Source organism: Apodemus sylvaticus, chromosome 11, assembly GCF_947179515.1.
Source record: "Apodemus sylvaticus chromosome 11, mApoSyl1.1, whole genome shotgun sequence".
In the NCBI taxonomy this organism is placed as follows: Eukaryota; Metazoa; Chordata; class Mammalia; order Rodentia; family Muridae; genus Apodemus; species Apodemus sylvaticus.
The window spans coordinates 69,445,042-69,465,159 of record NC_067482.1 but is presented as its reverse complement, the minus strand read 5'-3'; the positions used below and the strand labels follow the sequence as shown (position 1 = coordinate 69,465,159).

General features: G+C 42.7%; 1 pseudogene; it reads right to left on the bottom strand.

Annotated features, from left to right (window-relative positions):
* Nucleotides 1-9,814: 9,814 nt before the first annotated feature.
* The window catches only part of LOC127696765 (60S ribosomal protein L29-like), a 168,501-nt pseudogene continuing 158,197 nt past the window's right edge, over nucleotides 9,815-20,118 (bottom strand).

Sequence of the window (20,118 nt, the reverse complement as noted above, 5' to 3'; positions counted from 1 at the left end):
ACTGAGAGCAGCACAAATCTATAGGCATAAACACAAATATATAGAATGCAGTTTAGCAGCATGACTACTGAGCCAAACAACAATTTTCTGTTGTTTTTAAGCCACCCACTCTGAGTGCACTGCTGCAGAAGAGCAAATGGGCTGAGACACAGGACCCGTAGCCAGTCCAAGGGGGAACCAGAAATGCAAACTCCTTACAGTTAATCAGTGCCCAGCTTTCCAAGAGACACTATCCTGACTTGAAAAACAATGAAAGCTGAATCTTCTTAATGCTGGCTACTTATTTTTGTCCAGGTTTCATTTGCCATGGTAAAGGTTGTCTACATGCAAATTATCTTTTCCCAAAAAGTCCTTGGTGTGCAGTCAAAGGAAATAGCATCACTCAACATCAGCACCAATGAGCCACTGAAGAAAGATAAGGATTTTCAGCTACATAATCCTCAAAACTTTATATTTGACCCCTTCCCCTTTGAAATAAGGAATAAAATATATGTGAGAGAATTTTTCCTTGCCTGGGAAACTCTCTATCCAACAGTCCCCATCCAGGGATCTCCTATTTCCATTCAGACTGTCACCAGGTGACCTAATGGAAGGACATGTCCAGATGCAGCTGGTTTGCATTTTACCCTTTGCATCCACACCTCCTTACTTGTTGTATTGCGGTTTTACGATTCTGTGAAGCACCCTAGCAAGCAAATCATATACTTAATAACCTCATGTTTCACAAATATGCTGTCCCTTTAAAGCAGTACATTCTTAGATCATTCTCACTGAATGCAAGAATCTAATCAATGTTACATAGAAGTCCCACTTCTGCTACTTCCAAGCTGTGTGGCCTTAGTTAGGCCACTTAACATTCTGGAACGCTTTCATACACAACAATGACCTTCAAAGTCATTATGGAGACCACAGATGGTGTATATGCACTTCCTGGGAGGTACTGGCAAAGAGAGACTAGCATTCTTCTCTACTAAACCATAAGCTCTTTGTACACAACTGTGTCATCAGCAACTTGCACAGTACTCGGTAACTGTTTGAAGTAGTAACCACTGTTTAACAGAGAGACTGAGTTAGTGAATAAACACTAATCAACATGTGCAGTCATCAAGGACTTTAACATCCATCATATTTGACTTTCTAGCCGATCAGAATGGATCCTGAAGAGTAGTAACCTTTTTGTTTGCCAGGTAGAAAGGCTTGGTTAGGCGGACACATTTTCATCTTTTACTATGTATGCATGCCTCTGATGTCACCCAGCATGGGGCACATTATTTCATTCTTTTCACAAACATTTCTTGTAGGTCTCCCTTATAGGATGAGGTAAGCTCTCAATTCTGAACGATTAGAGGAAGCCCTGCTCCTGTGGTAATCATTTTAGCTAAAGACATAAGCAGGTAAGCAATGATTGGAGAAGTACGCTACAGAGGGAGAGTACCCAGGGAACTGGACTGTGCACATGGAGGGCTGCAGTGGCCTTGAATGAGTAAGTGTTGGGAGAGGGTGGGAGAGTGGGAGGGAGGGAGAGAGGGAGGGAGAGGGGAGGGAGGGAGGAAGAGAGGGAGGGAGGGAGGGAGGGAGGGAAGGGCAAAGGTAGTTTTCAACATCCTGGGTAAGTTGCCTCCTAAGACTTCCTGTAAAACTTCATTCACCTTAAAGCTCTTTGTCACCAATGCTTATTCATGGATTCCAGGAAGTATAAAGAAGCCAAGACTCAAACCCAAGTCTGTCATATACCATTGGCAAGTACCTCCACCCTGAGACACTCCTATGCCTCAGGTGCACCAGGAACAGGAATGAAGTCATCACTGATGGGGCTGTTGTGAGATGCAATACTAGGACACATGGCAAAAAGCACTCAGCGGAGGCAGTCAAAATGACATCTTCAAAATAATATACATGAAATGGCACAAGGTAAAAAGAAGAAAAATCTTCATTATTTAAGAATCCATTTATAGCCCTTTACTGGGCAAGGCTATGGGCTCAGGATTGTTCTGGAAGATGAATGGAGATGGGAGATTGGGGTGGGGAATGGCTGGGCATAGGTAAGATTCATCATCTCCTTGAATCTCTGTCACACAAGACCAGAAACAACCTGGATTCCTTTAGCATGGAAAAAATAAGAGCTGAGAGAAGACCTCCAAACATTCCTTAGACCAGACCAACTGCTTATGGTCACAGCTTACAGGAAAATCTGTACTTTCTACCAACTACTATGGTGGAATTCAGCCATATTACTAAAACCCACAAAACAATTTCCACTTTGGTGTGGGAAGCATGGGGAACATTCCCCTGCAGGTTTTCAGGACACTAAGCATCACAGAAAGTATTTCCTCTCAACATCCTATAAACTAATTATAGATAGATCAAGAAGCAGTCATCCTGAACCAAATAAACACCTTCACATGAGCCAGGCCTCCTCAAACTATCACACACTAAAACCTATTCATTGGCCTCTCAATAAGCAGTTCCCAAACACCTACTAATAATAGCCACCCCTAATGAGGGCTTACCAATGCCAGGTCCTTATGGAAACCCCTAGCATCCCTGTGGGAGCAGAAACTATGATTATCTCCATTTGACGGATGAGAAAACCAGACCATAGTGCCAGTCACCTCCCTCAGCCCAGCTAGGAAGTAGAAGCCTTAGCCTTATACAGTTCAGTGTTTGCCTCCCCAGGCCAGACATTGAACTGTGCTTTTTCTGGGAAGTGTTTGCTGGCTGTTGAAAACAATGCAGATTTGAACATGTGAATAGTAAAATGCCTAACATTGGTTTATCTATCTGTGTCTGGTTCCCAGCTGGTGGTGCTGTTTGGAAGGTTGTGAACCTGTAAGACATGTAAGTGCATCTGTCATAGAAAGCAATAGCTGTTTTTGGCTCTGGTCTGAGCAATCTGCCTGCTGATCTAATAATATATATCAAGCAAGCCCCATGTGCCCACCATGATGAGTTCCACCAAACCTCCCCCATTATGATGGACAGTGAATCAGAATAAATCTTCCTTTCAGTTGATCCTATCAGGTAGCGAGAAGGAATCAGTACAGTGCCTGCCACAAATATGGCAGAACCAATCATGCCAAGATTGATGAGGAAATACTGAGCATGCACTTGTATGAGGTAGAGATCAGTCCTTTCCTCCTGACACCACCACTAGCCTAGCTGCTCCACCAGGTAAGAAAGGCAGGGGTGTAGAAACAGGAAGAATTAGTCTAGTCAAGCAGACCAGAAATAAGGCGTGGAGCCTGAGTTCATGCTCAACTCTGTTCTTAAAATCACAAGATTTCCTCTTCACTTGCCAGCTGTAGGTATACACAGTGGCCAGCAGCATCGTTAAGCCCCCTTGGACACATCTGAGACCATGTCTTTGTCTACCTGGAAGGACCAGCAAGGCTTCAGAGAGAACACAGAAAAGAAAGGGGATTGGGAGCAAGCATGAGATCCGGAAGAGATTGAAGAAGCATTTGCCAAACAGAAAATATTTACAGCCTGTTCACAGGCACACTCCACTGTGGAATGATCACATGCTCAGAAGCAAAATCTTGTTGAAGATACTTAACTTTCAATTTGAGAGTGAGGCATAGGGGTTAGGACATTTGGGAGGAAACTTATTGAGGGCCCATCACAATATCTCTATACTCAAAGCCAATGAGGGCTGACTTAGCTACTTATCAGGTTCAAAACCTCTGAATATTGGACTTTGAAATAGTGGGAAGTGCTGGAATCTTTAAAACTGATCTTAGAAGAAGGAAATTGGAATGAGATACTTGGGCTCCATCCCCCATTCCCCATACCCTCCTCCTTTTTGTATTCTCTCTCTGCCTCTCTCTCTGTCTCTCTCTCTTCTCTTTCCCTCCTGAATGATTTTATATTTGTATATATATACATATATATATATATATATATATATATATATATATATACCATCTCTATCATGTTTCCACCATGATGTGCTGAGCTGACACAGACCCAAAGTGACAAATCCAAATGACCAGGACTGGAAGTGCTGAAACTCAAGCCAAACCTCAAATGTTTTTTTTTTTTCCTTATTGGCTTGATAATCTCAGTTATTTTGTTACAGCAACCTAGTGCTAACTAATATACCCTAGGTTTTTCACACTCTAGACACCAGGCTAAAAAGTTGGTAAAAAATGCCCTTTGAGAATACAAAGACTATAAGGATAAAGAAGAGTAAGGTCCCGGCCAGACAAATGCCCTCACCCCACCCCTAGAATTTTAACTTTCTTACTCCACCCACTTTCCTCTATCTAGTGTTACTACCAAGTGATGAAAGTATTCTATCTTTGGATAGTGTATTTAAACCTCGAAATCAATATTCATTTCTTTAGAAACTTCCTAAATACATTCTATAGTAGCTGTATATTTCACACATATGTTTGTTTAAGGTTGTATCTGGTTCTTTTTTTATTGGCTATGAGGTTTTCAACTTTGCTCAGTAATAATAATGCATAGGCCTATGGCAAACTATAGATACCTACACCTTTACCTTGAATAATTCCTTTGAATAAGTTCACAGTAATAAGATTATTATATCAAAGTATATGAGTGCTTTATGAGTTATGATACACATTGTCAATATGCAGTGGTGTGCACCAAAAACACTGTTGCCAGCAATACGAAGATGATAGTTGACCACAACAATCTATCAATGCAGGGTATGCTGTTTGCTGTCTTAGAACAGTGAGAACAAATGTTGCCTATTCCTCTATCTAGTGTAAGGTTGCTCATATTGTCTTTTGTACATATACTTCCTAGTATTCTGATTTAATTTTAATTTGTGTGTAGAGTTTTTCAAAATACGCTGAAAAGCCTTATACTGTATTAACTGCCTATGCTAGTTAATTCATTAATTTAATTATACTCATTATATCAGCAAACATTTGATGATAACTCACAATATTTCATTCTGCTACCTGTGAGGACTCTCAAATAGAAAGGCCATGGCTTGAAGACACTCAGAAACTGAGGACTGGTCATGGGGAGCCGACATCAAAAGTGGCAATGAGATCTAGGAGACATTTTCTTCATATAGACAGTGGGCTTTTTTTCATTGAATACTGAATTCTCTCATAGGCTTAATACTCCCTAATAGAAAGAAAGAAAGACATGTGTTCCTATCTGACTTTCCCCTTACTACATCCTCCTGTCTACTAGTTGCTCATGATCATTGAAGGAGCTATAGTATAGGAAGGTAGAAGGCAAGCTGCAGGTGAAGTTTCAGCAACACAGCTGTTGATGAACAGCATTTTAAACTGTCTCCAGAAAATAAATAATTCAGTAGATACAGATCTCGGGAGGCAGAGCAGGTATTGTGATCAACGACTGTCAGCGAGCTCCAAGGCTCTTTCACCCTCACATAGCACTATCTGGATGGTAGGATATGAAAGGAGACCCACAGGCCAGGTATTTTAAGGTTTGCAGCTTGCTTCTCCCCAAATACCATCCTTTGTCCCTTCATTACACATTTGACAAAATTCAAAACAGGAAAACATATGTGTTATCCTTTCAGAGGGGTCCTTTCCTTTTTTTTTTCCAACAGGAGCAGACAAAATTAAGAAGGAAGTCCACAAATCAAACTACAAAGAAGTACAAGTCTTTGCCATCATGATCAATTGTAAACTGGAAACCCTAGTAACAGAGGGATTCAGGTCGCTCCAATCTTTGTAGTTTCTGGACAGGTCAATGAAGACCAAGCCAACAAAGACCAGGCCAATGCTGGGGCGCCACAACCAAACCGCAAAAACTTTTGCCAGCCAAATCAACCACATCTGACCCTGCCATTGATCCAAACACGTGCAACCAGTCCAAAAGACAGAGTGCCGAGGTAGGGACAAAGAATAGAAAAGAAAAGGAGTGAGCCAGAGGTAGCCAGTGAGCAAATTTGCCATGAGTGTAATGGACACAAGAAAACATAATAGATAATGAGAAGCTAGCTGGGAGGGGAGGAGGAAGAAAAACAAGTTGGTGAAAAATAAACATTGTCTAAAAGCACAACAAAAGATTTTTTAGAGTTTGTTTTACCTAGAATTAATGACAGGAAAACCCCATAAATGCGGCACAGAATGTTTAATGCCCCATTGAAGGCCAACATTCTGCCATTCATCTGTCCTTGCAGGTGTATTATTTCTAGCCCCCAGGATGAAAAGAAAAGTCGTTGCCCATGGCTTTTATAGTACTTAAAAATACATATTTCCATGGCTTTATAGCCATAGGTCATACTTTCTTCCAGAACCCACAATAACTAATCATGTTACTGCCACCGAGTCTAGGACTTTGGATTAATACTTGGCTGACAGGAGCGTTTGCTTCCATCCTATGAGTGATCCTTACTTTAACGACCCCTACAGTTAGTGATTTCTCCTAAATATTTATTTCTCCCTCAGGGAAAGATTTCTCTAAGAACTTGCTAGCTGCCCAGCATATTCACAACTCTTGATCTGTTTTTCTTCTATTTGTCCACTTAGAGTTTTTGCTGGAATCAATTTTACTAATTTCCTTCTGAAAATTAGCAAGTCAGAGTAAATCTTTCCTGTCTCCCTCACATTCCCCTCTGCTTTCTTGGTTTTTTTTTTTTTCTCTCAACTTTAGTTCACTAGAGCCTAGACTTGCACAACTTTCTCTCCAGAATGGCTCTTCAGTTAAACAACTGGTAAGATGTAAGAAAGGAACAAAAAGGAAAGACAGAAAAGGGAGGGAGGAGGGATAAAGGAAAGAAGGGAGAGAAGAAGAGACGAAAAGACTGAAACAAAAATTTGCAAGTTTTTTGATTCGGACATTGCAGTTATCAATATGCCCATCATTTTTCTAAATGATGCTTCTTGTGACATTTGTAACACATTTTTCAATAAAAGACATCATCACCATAACACTTTATCTCTCCCACCTCCCATCAAATTGACAGCTAGGCAAAGCTTCCAGTATTCTCAGCTTTCTTGGAAGATCCATGTCCAATCCATTAAATTAATTCAACCACGGTCCAAGTCCAATTTCAAAGCTGGCAAGAACTTTGGAGTGTGTATGCATCCAGGAGCAGAGGTGCGTGCGTTACTCAGACTTCAGCATCTACAAGTGTCTTCCCAGAAAAACAAATGTGCTAGACCACGTCATCAGCAGGAGCCTTCCGATTGTCACAGTTGCAAATTGATAATTTTCATTATATTTTATGAGAAACCAATATCCACCCACTATCCATGAACTGTACTTACAAGTTAAACAGTAATAAAATTCAATTATATTTTAAAAACTAAACGCTTTATTAGCTGTACATTCTTTTTCCAGAAGCCCAAGCCTGGAGATTCACTTTGTGAGGCATTCTCTGGGCTTGTTTCCTCATTGGCTGATCTGATGGCAACCAGTTTGTTAACTGACTTTTAGCGTTTGTTTTCACAACAACCTTGAGACTCCTTAGAGCAAATTGCAATGGGCAAAAGCATACTCTTTAACTGGCAGCCAGGAAGCCCAGATCACAGCCCAAGAGGAAAGGCCAACTCCTTAATTCCAGGCTGATGATGGGACAGAAGTCATGCTGAGGTTAAGTGACTTATGCAACTGCATGTAGCTAGCCAGCATCTGAGACAGGATCCTGGACTTGTCTCTTCACAGCACTCAGCTCTCCCAGCCACTGTCCTTCTCTGAATGTTTTTAGTCTGGCGTGGTCCACAGATAAAGGAAACTGTGGTTTTCGCATCATGGCGGAAGCTATTTTTTTCACGGTGAATAATAAAAGCAGAGTGACCCATTTTGGAGCTTCCAAAGGCTCCCATTCCAGCCTGCATTGTTTATTTCTTGGGCTTTCAACAGGTTTTATTTGGAGATGTGAGTCTTTAACACGTTTGCATAGCTCTGCATTTCATTTCAGGGCTCTCTGTCAGAACCATTCATTTCCACCCCGCCACCGGCTAAGCTGTTGAAAAAGAAAACTGTCTTGAGGCCAGTCCAGCCCTACAGTTTAAAAGCTGGCAGGGTCTGTCTTCCTTTTCCCCTTGGGAGGATTAATTTGCTTCTTTTTTATTCTCAATGTTTTATGATACCAAATAAAGGATATAATGGTGCCATTGAGAGTTGAGAAACTGCGGAAGATAAATAGTCTATGTGGGAACTGCTTAAAATGAGAATCGGAGTTTTCGAAGGAGGCAGGCGTAGAGACGGGTTTTTATCATGTGAGTGAGGCCTATTAATGATAAAGGAAATTTCCTCCTTCTAATGAGTCTCACCTTTATAGACCAGAGGGAGGACGGACGGCTCCATTTGTGTCATAAACGTAAAGAAGCTGAAATCGCACTCCCAGGAATGTAATGTTTAATTCTAAAGTTGGGGAAGCAGCCATGAAAAAAAAGCATACGTTATTTCTGGACAAGCAAGATGGAGTGTGGATTTTTCATCTTGGTTTCATTGCCTGAACACTGACACCTTTGAGCAATGTGCTAAAGTCATTGCAAGAAACTACTTGACCAAGGAGAAGTCATTTGAATAAATTCTTTTGGTCATGTTAACCTTGATTAGCTTCTGTCTTGGTAGGAGCCACCTGTGGCATGATCCATTTGAACCAGGGCTCCTAGAGCCCAACGCATCATCAAAGGGTCTTTATTAAGGGCCGGCTGGCACTTTACAAAGTAAACTGGGCAAATGTTACTAACCTCCTGAAGCTCATAATTAAGACCAGTGAAGTAAACATTTACTGACAAGGCACTGTGTGCAAAGCACTGTGAGAAGCAGGGACAACTCAGTCACGACTCCTACTATTCTGGGTCTCTCACGACTCCTATTATTCTGTGTCTTCCCATAAGTGACAAAGAAAAACATGTGCCCTAACTGAATTATGTTAGTACCATGAAGCTGGAACCCCAGGACTGGTTCATTCTACCAGCAAATGTCTCATAGTTCTAGCTACATTTGAACTCAAGAGATTTCAATCAAATGATGTGTTCATATCTGATCATTTCAGCCCTGCTTAAACACTCAAGGCTATCCATTGCATCTTTGACATAGAACTTTTACCATGACCTTTGGAGCCTTGATTGTAGCTGTTTGTAGTTCTTTGACATTATCTCCTATATATACCCCATATATTTTTCCTTCTATGATTTCTAGACTTCTGCTGTCTCTCAGCTTCTCTTGCCAAAGGACCTGCCACCTCTCCAAATGGAACATTTACCTCCAGGCCAAGGGTTCTCCTCATCATTCTAATCATTGCTCGCTCCTAAGAGGCCTTCCTTCAGATCCTAGGTTAAATCTCTCCACCGTGACTCTGGTTGCCATCACCTTACGTCCTCACGTCCTTACGTAATAAATGGCACTCAAAAAGGAATGGTCTCATTAGTCTACTTTCATGTCACCTGTCACCTTCCCACCCTAACCTTAGCTTATAAAGTCCAGGGCAGAGGATTTTCAGAGTTGCTTATTGCTGCATCTAAAGCACCAGGGCAGGTTCAGGTTCCTGGTTATTATTAATAAAAAGAATGAATGTATGAAAAAGAAAAGAGAAGTCATTTTAGCCCTGTGGGTGGCTCTAGATGATGATCAAAGGCACAAAGGCAAGGTTAGTATAAAGAAAGCACTGGAGGAGGGAACTAACTGGTAAGAGTTAGGGGTAGACTATAGTCTTTAAAGCTAAAATCACTTTTCTAAATTTTGGAGACTTGGCTCCTAAGGGGGAAAAAGTTTAATAAGGTAAATTACATTGTTTCCAGATCTCTCCAATTTTGCACTATTTGTTTTATTTTTAAAACATTCTTAACAGATCTTGCCTCAAGTTTATTTGTAAAAAACAGCATAAGACACAGGTCCAGAGCCGTTTCTATGAAGCCTTCATGGGGGCCTGGGCACCTTTGGGAGCCTGAGCTGGAGCTGAAGCCTGGGCCTTAGCGAGAGCTTTGACCTCTTCCTTGATTTGAACCTTGGGCTTTGGTTGGCAGAACACTTGGCCATGTATCTTTGAATCGTCTTCCCAAGCTTTGGGTGAGCCATGAAAGCCAGGTGGCTCAGTTTGCACCTGGGCCCTTTGGCATCTTGGACTTGATGGCCTGAGGCTTCACAAGGGCCTTGATGGCCTCTGTGCGCACACTCACTGCCTTTGCATTGTTGGCCTGCATCTTCTTCAGGCCTTTTTCATTGTGCTTCTTAGCAAAGCACATGTTCCTCAGGAACTTGGGGTCAACCCCCTTAAGAGATTCATATCTTTGTGACCGGGGTTTCTTGATGCCATTTCTGTGCCAATTGTCGGACTAGTTGTGTGTGGTGTGGTTCTTGGACTTGGTGATGTCTGCATGGTAACCTGTAGCTCCTGCAGTGCCTGGAACTGAAAGAGAAAGAGCTGATAATTTTGTCGTATAAGCTATTTTTGCTAGTTTATGCTATTCCTTGTGTAGTACTTGGGATTGAAGTGAGGTCCTCTTATATGTTTTTTTTTTTGATATAATTTATTTACATTTCAAATGATTTCCCCTTTTCTAGCCCCCCCCCCACTCCCCGAAAGTCCCGTAAGCCCCCTTCTCTTCCCCTGTCCTCCCTCCCACCCCTTCCCAGTTCCCCGTTCTGGTTTTGCCAAATACTGTTTCACTGAGTCTTTCCAGAACCAGGGACCACTCCTGCTTTCTTCTTGTATCTCATTTGATGTGTGGATTATGTTTTGGGTATTCCAGTTTTCTAGGTTAATAACCACTTATTAGTGAGTGCATACCATGATTCACCTTTTGAGTCTGGGTTACCTCACTTAGTATGATGTTCTCTAGCTCCATCCATTTGCCTAAGAATTTCATGAATTCATTGTTTCTAATGGCTGAATAGTACTCCATTGTGTAGATATACCACATTTTTTGTATCCACTCTTCTGTTGAGGGATACCTGGGTTCTTTCCAGCATCTGGCAATTATAAATAGGGCTGCTATGAACATAGTAGAGCATGTATCCTTATTACATGGTGGGGAATCCTCTGGGTATATGCCCAGGAGTGGTATAGCAGGATCTTCTGGAAGTGAGGTGCCCAGTTTTCGGAGGAACCGCCAGACTGCTTTCCAGAGTGGTTGTACCAATTTGCAACCCCACCAGCAGTGGAGGAGTGTTCCTCTTTCTCCGCACCCTCTCCAACACCTGCTGTCTCCTGAATTTTTAATCTTAGCCATTCTGACTGGTGTAAGATGAAATCTTAGGGTTGTTTTGATTTGCATTTCCCTAATGACTAATGAAGTGGAGCATTTTTTAAGATGCTTCTCCGCCATCCGAAGTTCTTCAGGTGAGAATTCTTTGTTTAACTCTGTACCCCATTTTTTAATAGGGTTGTTCGGTTTTCTGGAGTCTAACTTCTTGAGTTCTTTATATATATTGGATATTAGCCCTCTATCTGATGTAGGATTGGTGAAGATCTTTTCCCAATTTGTTGGTTGCCGATCTGTCCTCTTGATGGTGTCCTTTGCCTTACAGAAACTCTGTAACCTTATGAGGTCCCATTTGTCAATTCTTGCTCTTAGAGCATACGCTATTGGTGTTCTGTTCAGAAACTTTCTCCCTGTACCGATGTCCTCAAGGGTCTTCCCCAGTTTCTTTTCTATTAGCTTCAGAGTGTCTGGCTTTATGTGGAGGTCCTTGATCCATTTGGATTTGAGCTTAGTACAAGGAGACAAGGATGGATCAATTCGCATTCTTCTGCATGCTGACCTCCAGTTGAACCAGCACCATTTGTTGAAAAGGCTATCTTTTTTCCATTGGATGTTTTCAGCTTCTTTGTCGAGGATCAAGTGGCCATAGGTGTGTGGGTTCATTTCTGGATCTTCAATCCTGTTCCATTGATCCTCCTGCCTGTCACTGTACCAATACCATGCAGTTTTTAACACTATTGCTCTGTAGTATTGCTTGAGGTCAGGGATACTGATTCCCCCAGATTTTCTTTTGTTGCTGAGAATAGTTTTAGCTATCCTGGGTTTTTTGTTGTTCCAGATGAATTTGATAATTGCTCTTTCTAACTCTGTGAAGAATTGAGTTGGGATTTTGATGGGTATTGCATTGAATCTGTATAGTGCTTTAGGCAAAATGGCCATTTTAACTATATTGATTCTACCGATCCATGAGCATGGGAGGTTTTCCCATTTTTTGAGGTCTTCTTCCATTTCCTTCTTCAGAGTCTTGAAGTTCTTGCCATACAGATCTTTCGCATGTTTGGTAAGAGTCACCCCAAGATACTTTATACTGTTTGTGGCTATTGTGAAGGGGGTCATTTCCCTAATTTCTTTCTCAGCCTGCTTATCCTTTGAGTATAGGAAGGCCACTGATTTGCTTGAGTTGATTTTGTAACCTGCCACTTTGCTGAAGTTGTTTATCAGCTGTAGGAGCTCTCTAGTGGAGTTCTTTGGGTCACTTAGGTAGACGATCATGTCGTCTGCAAATAATGATAGTTTGACTTCCTCCTTTCCAATTTGTATCCCTTTGACCTCCTTATGTTGTCGAATTGCCCGAGCTAGTACCTCAAGTACAATATTGAAAAGATAAGGAGAAAGGGGGCAGCCTTGTCTGGTCCCTGATTTCAGTGGGATTGCTTCAAGTTTCTCTCCGTTTAGTTTGATGCTGGCTACCGGTTTGCTGTATATTGCTTTTACTATGTTTAGGTATGGGCCTTGAATTCCTGTTCTCTCCAAGACTTTAAGCATGAAAGGATGCTGAATTTTGTCAAATGCTTTTTCAGCATCCAATGAAATGACCATGTGGTTTTGTTCTTTGAGTTTGTTTATGTAGTGGATTGTATTGATGGATTTCCGTATATTGAACCAACCCTGCATTCCCGGGATAAAGCCTACTTGATCATGGTGGATGATCGTTTTGATGTGTTCTTGGATTCGGTTGGCAAGAATTTTGTTGAGTATTTTTGCATCGATGTTCATAAGGGAAATTGGTCTGAAGTTCTCTTTCTTTGTTGGATCTTTGTGTGGCTTTGGTATCAGCGTAATTGTGGCTTCGTAGAAGGAATTGGGTAGTGTTCCTTCTGTTTCTATTTTGTGGAATAGTTTGAAGAGTATTGGTGTTAACTCTTCTTTGAAGGTCTGGTAGAATTCTGCACTGAAACCATCTGGTCCTGTGCTTTTTTTGGTTGGAAGACTTTCTATGACTCCTTCTATTTCTTTAGGCTTTATGGGACTGTTTAGATGGTCTAGTTGGTCCTGATTTAATTTTGGTATTTGGTATCTGTCAAGGAAATTGTCCATTTCCTCCAGATTCTCCAGTTGTGTTGAGTACAGGCTCTTGTAGTAGGATCTGATGATTTTTTGGATTTCCTCAGTTTCCGTTGTTATGTCTCCCTTTTCATTTCTAAGTTTGTTAATTTGGATACTTTCTCTGTGCCCTTTGGTCAGTCTGGCTAAGGGTTTATCTATCTTGTTGATTTTCTCAAAGAACCAGCTCCTAGTTTTGTTGATTTTTTGTATGGTTCTCTTTGTTTCTACTTGATTGATTTCGGCCCTGAGTTTGATGATTTCCTGCCTTCTACTCCTCCTGGGTGAAATAGCTTCTTTTTGTTCTAGGGCTTTCAGGTGTGTCATTAAGTTGGTAATGTATGCTCTCTCCATTTTCTTTTTGGAGGCACTCAGGGCTATGAGTTTTCCTCTTAGCACTGCTTTCATTGTGTCCCATAGATTTGGGTATGTTGTGTTTTCATTTTCATTGTGTTCTAAAAAGTCTTTAATTTCTTTCTTTATTTCTTCCTTGACCAAGGTGTCATTGAGTAGAGTATTGTTCAATTTCCACGTGTATGTGGGTTTTCTGTTGTTTCTGTTGCTATTGAAGACCACTTTTATTCCATAGTGATCAGATAGGAGGCATGGGATTAGTTCTATCTTTTTATATTTGTTGAGGTCTGTCTTGTGACCAATTATATGGTCGATTTTGGAGAAGGTACCATGAGGTGCTGAAAAAAAGGTATATTCTTTTGTTTTAGGATAGAATGTTCTATATATATCAGTTAAGTCTAATTGGTCCAAAGCTTCAATTAGTTTCATTGTGTCCTTGTTTAGTTTCTGTTTTCCTGATCGGTCCATTGAGGAAAGTGCAGTGTTGAAGTCACCCACAATTATTGTGTTAGGTGTAATGTGTGCTTTGAGTTTTAATAAAGTTTCTTTTATGAAAGAGGGTGCCCTTGCATTTGGAGCATAGATGTTCAGGATTGAGAGTTCTTCTTGTTGTATTTTTCCTTTGACCAGCAAGAAGTGTCCCTCAGAGTCTCTTTTGATGACTTTGGGTTGAAAGTCAATTTTATCTGATATTAAAATGGCTACTCCAGCTTGTTTCCTGAGACCATTTGCTTGTAAAATTGTCTTCCAGCCTTTTACTCTAAGGTAGTGTTTGTCTTTGACCCTGAGGTGTGTTTCCTGTAAGCAGCAAAATGTAGGGTCCTGTTTACGTATCCAGTCAGTTAGTCTGTGTCTTTTTATTGGGGCATTGAGTCCATTGATGTTAAGAGATATTAAGGAATAGTGATTGTTACTTCCTATCATTTTTGACGTTATTTTTTAAATTTGATTGCTTAACTTCTTTTGGGTTTGATGAAAGGTTACTATCTTGCTTTTTTCAGGGTGGAGTTTCCCTCCTTGTATTGGTGTTGTCCTCCTATTATCCTTTTTAGGGCCGGGTTTGTGGATAGATATTGGGTGAACTTGGTTTTGTCGTGAAATATCTTAGTTTCTCCATCTATGGTGATTGAGAGTTTTGCTGGATATAGTAGTTTTGGTTGGCATTTGTGTTCTCTTAGAGTCTGCATGAGATCTGCCCAGGACCTTCTAGCCTTCATAGTCTCAGGTGAAAAGTCTGCTGTGATTCTGATAGGTCTTCCTTTATATGTTACTTGGCCTTTTTCTCTTACTGCCTTTAGTATTCTTTCTTTGTTTAGAACATTTGGTGTTTTGATTATTATGTGACGGGAAGTATTTCTGTTCTGGTCCAGTCTGTTTGGAGTTCTGTAGGCTTCTTGTATATTCATGGGCATCTCTCTCTTTAGGTTAGGGAAGTTTTCTTCCATAATTTTATTGAAGATATTTGCTGGCCCTTTAAGTTGTAAATCTTCACTCTCATCTATGCCTATAATCCTTAGGTTTGGTCTTCTCATTGTGTCCTGGATTTCCTGGATATTTTGGGTTACAAGCTTTTTGCACTTTGCATTTTCTTTAACTGTTGAGTCCATGGTTTCTATGGAATCTTCAGCATCTGAGATTCTTTCTTCTATCTCTTGTATTCTGTTGTTGATATTTGCATCTCTGTCCCCTGATTTCTTCCCAAGGCTTTCTATCTCCAAAGTTGTCTCCCTTTGAGTTTTCTTAGTTGTTTCTACTTCTGATTTTAGATCCTGGATGGTTTTGCTTAGCTCCTTCCCTTGCATGTTTGTGTTTTCCTGTAATTCTTTAAGAGATTTTTGTGTTTCCTCTTTCATGAGCTCAGCCTGTTGACCAAAGTTCTCCTGTATTTCTTTAAGAGATTTTTGTGTTTCGTCTTTCATGACCTCAGCCTGTTGAGCAAAGTTCTCCTGTATTTCTTTAAGTGTTTTTTGCATTTCCTCCTTGTTGGCTTTTGTATTCTCCTGGATTTCTTTCAATGATTTTTGTGTTTCCCTTGCAAGGGCTTCTAACTTTTGATCCATTTTCTCCTCAATGTCCTTCATGTGTTCCTGTACCAGCATCATGACCAGTGATTTTAAATCCAAATCTTGTTTTACTGGTGTGATGGGGTATCCAGGACTTGCTGGTAGAGGAGAATTTGGTTCAGATGTTGCCATATTGCCTTGATTTCTGTTAGTGACGTTTCTGCGTTTGCCTTTTGCCATCTAGCTCTCACTGGTGTTACTTGGTCTTGTCAGTGCTGGACTCACCAGTGCAAGCTGCCCCTTCCCCGTTGGCCTCTGGTGCACAGCTTACACTCTGCACTGCCTATAGACAGGGTGCTGTTGTCCAGGCTGTTCAGATCCCGAAGCAGGCACCTGAAGGCTCCCGCTGGGGCTCGCAGGATTTATTGGAGCACAGCGACTTCTCCCAGCTGGCCGCCCGGAAGCCCCCACTAGCCTCTTGAGGGACCTGGAGATGTGGCGGCCACCCAGGCTGATCTGAAGCGGAGAGAGTTGAGCTGGGGGCTTCTGCCTGAGGCCTTGCCCCAGATTGTGTCTGTGGACCAGGTGGAACCCGTGTGCACCCCCAGGGAGCTCCGAAGGTGAATGTTGCTGTGACCTCCCCTGTGCTCCGCTCACTCCGCTGGGCAGCCGATTTCCCCAACCGGGCTGGCGCACACTAGTTTAGCCTTGTCGCCTGGGCCCTGAGTCCAGGCAAACGCCTGGGAGGCCAAGGTCCGAGCAAAGTTCCCCTAGGTCTATGTCTGTTATTTGGGTCCGCCAGGTGACCCGGATGGCGGGCGTGCGCGTCCGCGCTCCGCGAAAGCACCGGGAGAGTCTGTTGTGCTAATAACCTCCTGGGCTGGTTGACACACAGATGGCCCACCAAGCCGCCCAGTTCTTGGGGTCAGTCCTGTGCCTTTTGGGGCCTAGACCCCCGTTTTGTTAGCCTCAGGCTACGCTTGTTAGCAGTCTCTGCCCTCCCGAGCACTCTGGCTCCTGTAGGCAAAATGGCGGCGCGTGCACCGGCCGGGGCAAAAAAAAAAACTCCTGGCTGGGTTGGTGCCCCACTGGCCACTCGAACAGCCCAGGGCCTGGGTGCAGGCCAACGCCCGTCTGGCTCAGACCCCTGCGGTGTTGGGCCTAGGATTATGTTTGTGTACCTCAGTCTGACCGATCTCTGGAGCCCGGGATCAAGATGGCGGTGAGTCTCTCCTGACTGGCGGGCAGCCGAGTTCTGAAGTGGCTTCCGTGCAGCGAAAGGCTCCGCAGAACCGCAGTTGCTTGCCGCCCAGCTGGTCAGCGAAGGTCAGTGGTCGTGGGCGCAGGGCCTAACTGGACCCTGTGTCGCCTTGGTTCCACCGCTGATGGCCCTTCAGCTGGAGCAGCCACTGCTACCGGTCCTCTTATATGTTAGACAAGCATTCTGTTCTATGTTGCTATGTCCCCAGCTGAAGTTTATACTACTGATAAAAACCCATGTATCACATTATAGTTTTGTCTCTGACACAATCAGAAGCTTGTGACAAATGTAGGTCCCTCTAGTTTCAGATCTCTTGGGTTATGTTTTACAATATCCTCACAGGAGAAAGAGACATTCCATATTCATGGGAAGCCCTGCAATCCCGTCATGCCGTGCTAAGTGTGGGCTATCAGAAGTAACTCTACAGTGTGTGATTTCTGTCCTCTGCACAGTATTGGACAATCCCATAGCTAAGTGTATCCTAAAATGTCAGCCACCGCATTTGAGGGCAGCCAGCCATCTCTGGTGGGCCCTCCAAAGGTGGGGATGTTATCAGAAGACCATCGAAGAGCACTTAATGGACCTCCACTCCTAAATAAACACTTTAGGGGGACATGGGGCAAAGCCTACGACCTGGTTGTTTGTGTGTTCCTGTCAGACTAGTCCATTTCACGGGCCTGCAATTTTGAATTGACTTCCTGCAGCGTGAGATTGCACAGATCTACCCTTGTGGGCACTAGTTGCTAAGATGGGAATGGTTTAATGAATCTCAAGTCAGATTTTGTATATAAAGTCCACATCCCTGGGAGATGGCAGGCCTCTGCTCAGCACAAGACAATTTATCTTCCCTGGGTTAGACCCTGAACTTCTGCTCACTCACCCCTTTTCACACCAATAACAATGTTATCTCATTCCCTAAAGGGCCCTCGGGTCTTATTTGAGGCCCTTTAAAGCCCAGAGCTGAGAGTCTGAATGACACTTTAATTGCACTGGCTGTGATGAGGGGCCAGATCAACTCTTTTAGGGCAATGTGAACAATTTCATAAAGACGGGCTACATCAAGAAGAATGTCCTGTCATTGCCCTGGACACTGAAATCCAAATGCCTGGCTGACCAACCAAAAACACTGCATTGTGTCACCTCAGTCACACAGTCAAACTAGCTTGGAGAGACCCAACTTGTTTTCAAGCCACTGTCTGAGACACCTGATTTGGCATATTTGGATTTATTAAACTTTCATGAAATGTCTAGAATTCCAAGGGGGTAGCCCAGAGTTCGATGATGCTCTGCCAATCCAGGAAGTCTAGGGTTTAAGGAGTGTTTGATTTAATACAACTCATTTTTCTTCCCTGGCTACCAACAAATCCTTTTCCTCCTGCCCCAAGAAGCAGTGAAACAGCTTCTTTTCATTGTATATACTTAAGGTGAGCTGCGTATTGCTTTGACTAAAGAAGTCAGACAAAGCCACACAACCATCATGACTTCTCAGTAATCCTCAACACAGACATGGTAAATATGGTCTACTCTCTAGATCTCTGGACTGATTTACTATCTTAACAAATTGTGGTATTTTATTAATCACTGGAACAGTTCATACTCTTTCATTACTACCTCATCTGTTGTGGAGAACTATGATTAGTGATCCATTTTCCTTTTTTCTTTCATTAACTAATTAATTTACTTGATGTCAGGATCCCAGCTTCCCCTCTCTCCTTTAGTCCCAGTCCTATCCTCTCATATCCGCTTCCCCATCTCCCTTCCCTTTCTCCTCACAGAAGAGTAGCCCTCCCATGCTATCAACCAGCCTTGGCATATCAACTTGCACTAGTACTAGGCCCATATTCTCCTATCGAGCCAAGACAAGGCAGCCCAGTTGGGGAAAGGGGTCCAAAGACAGGCAAAAGAGTCAGAGACAGCCCCTGCTCCTGATGTTAGGGATCCCACATGAAGACCCAGCTTCATATCAGTTACATATGCGTAGGGGACCTAGGTTCTACCCATGCATGCTCTCTACTTTGTGGTTTAATCTTAGTGAGTCCCTCTGGGCTCAGGTTAGACGATTCTATAGGTTTTCTTGTGGAGTCCTCAACATCACTGCCTTCTTCAATACTTCGAGCCCCTCCTCCATAGGATTTTCCAAATTCTGCCTAATGTGGGTCTCTGCATCTGTTTTCATCAGCTGCTGGGAAAAGCCACTCAGATGACACTTATGCTAGGTTCCTATCTACAAGAACAGCAGAATATCATTTTTCATTAATATTTTTATTGGATAATTTCTTTATTTACATATCAAATGTTATCCCCTTCCCCAGTTTTCTTTAATTAATTTATTTGTTTACTTTATGTCCCAATTGCAGACTCCTCTCCTTCTCCTCAAAGAAGGGGAAGCCACTCCTGGGCACCACCCCACCCTGAAACATCCAGTTGAGGCATGAATAAGCACATTCTCTTCCACTGAGGCCCAACCAATCAGTCAAGTTATAGGAAGGGGTTCCAATGTCAGGTAACATTCAGAGACAGCTCCCTCTCCCTATGGCTGGCTAGGGGACCTACATGAGATCAAGCTGCACATCTGCTACAAAAGTGTAGGTGGCCTAGGTCCAGCCCCTACATGCTCTTTGGTTGGTGGTTAAGTTTCTGTGAGTCTCCATTGGCCCAGTATAGTTGACTTTATAGGTTTCCATTTTTATTTTATTTATCTATATTCCAGCCCTTACTCCCCTCCCATACCTCCTCAGTTCCTCACTTCATTCCCCCCTTGCCTCCAAGAGGGTGACCCCTGTGCCCCATCACCCTCCTAAGTATCCCCCTTCCCTGGGACCTCAAGTCTCTCAATGATTAGGTGCATCTTCTCCCACTGAGTCCAGACCTCATATATATGCCATATATGTGCTGATGACCTCAGATCCAGCCTGTGAATGCCAACTGGTTGGTAGCGCAGTCTTTGGGACCTTTGGGGGTTCCAGGTTACTTGAGACTCCTCATCTTCCTGTGGAGTGGCCCTTCAACTTAATCAATCCTTCTCCTAATTCAACCATACGGGTCCAATGCTTTGGTGTAAGTATCTGCATCAATCTCAGACAGCTGCTGGTATGGCCTCTCAGAGGACAGCTGTGATAGGATCCTGTCTGTAAACACATCATAGCATCAGTAAAAGATCTGCCAGATCTTTGTGCCTTCCCACCCCCATGAAATAGGTTCTAAGTTGAGCCAATCACTGGAGAGCCTTACCTTCAGTCTCTTCTCCATTTTTGTCCTTTTAGATGTGAACAAGTCTGGGTCAGTA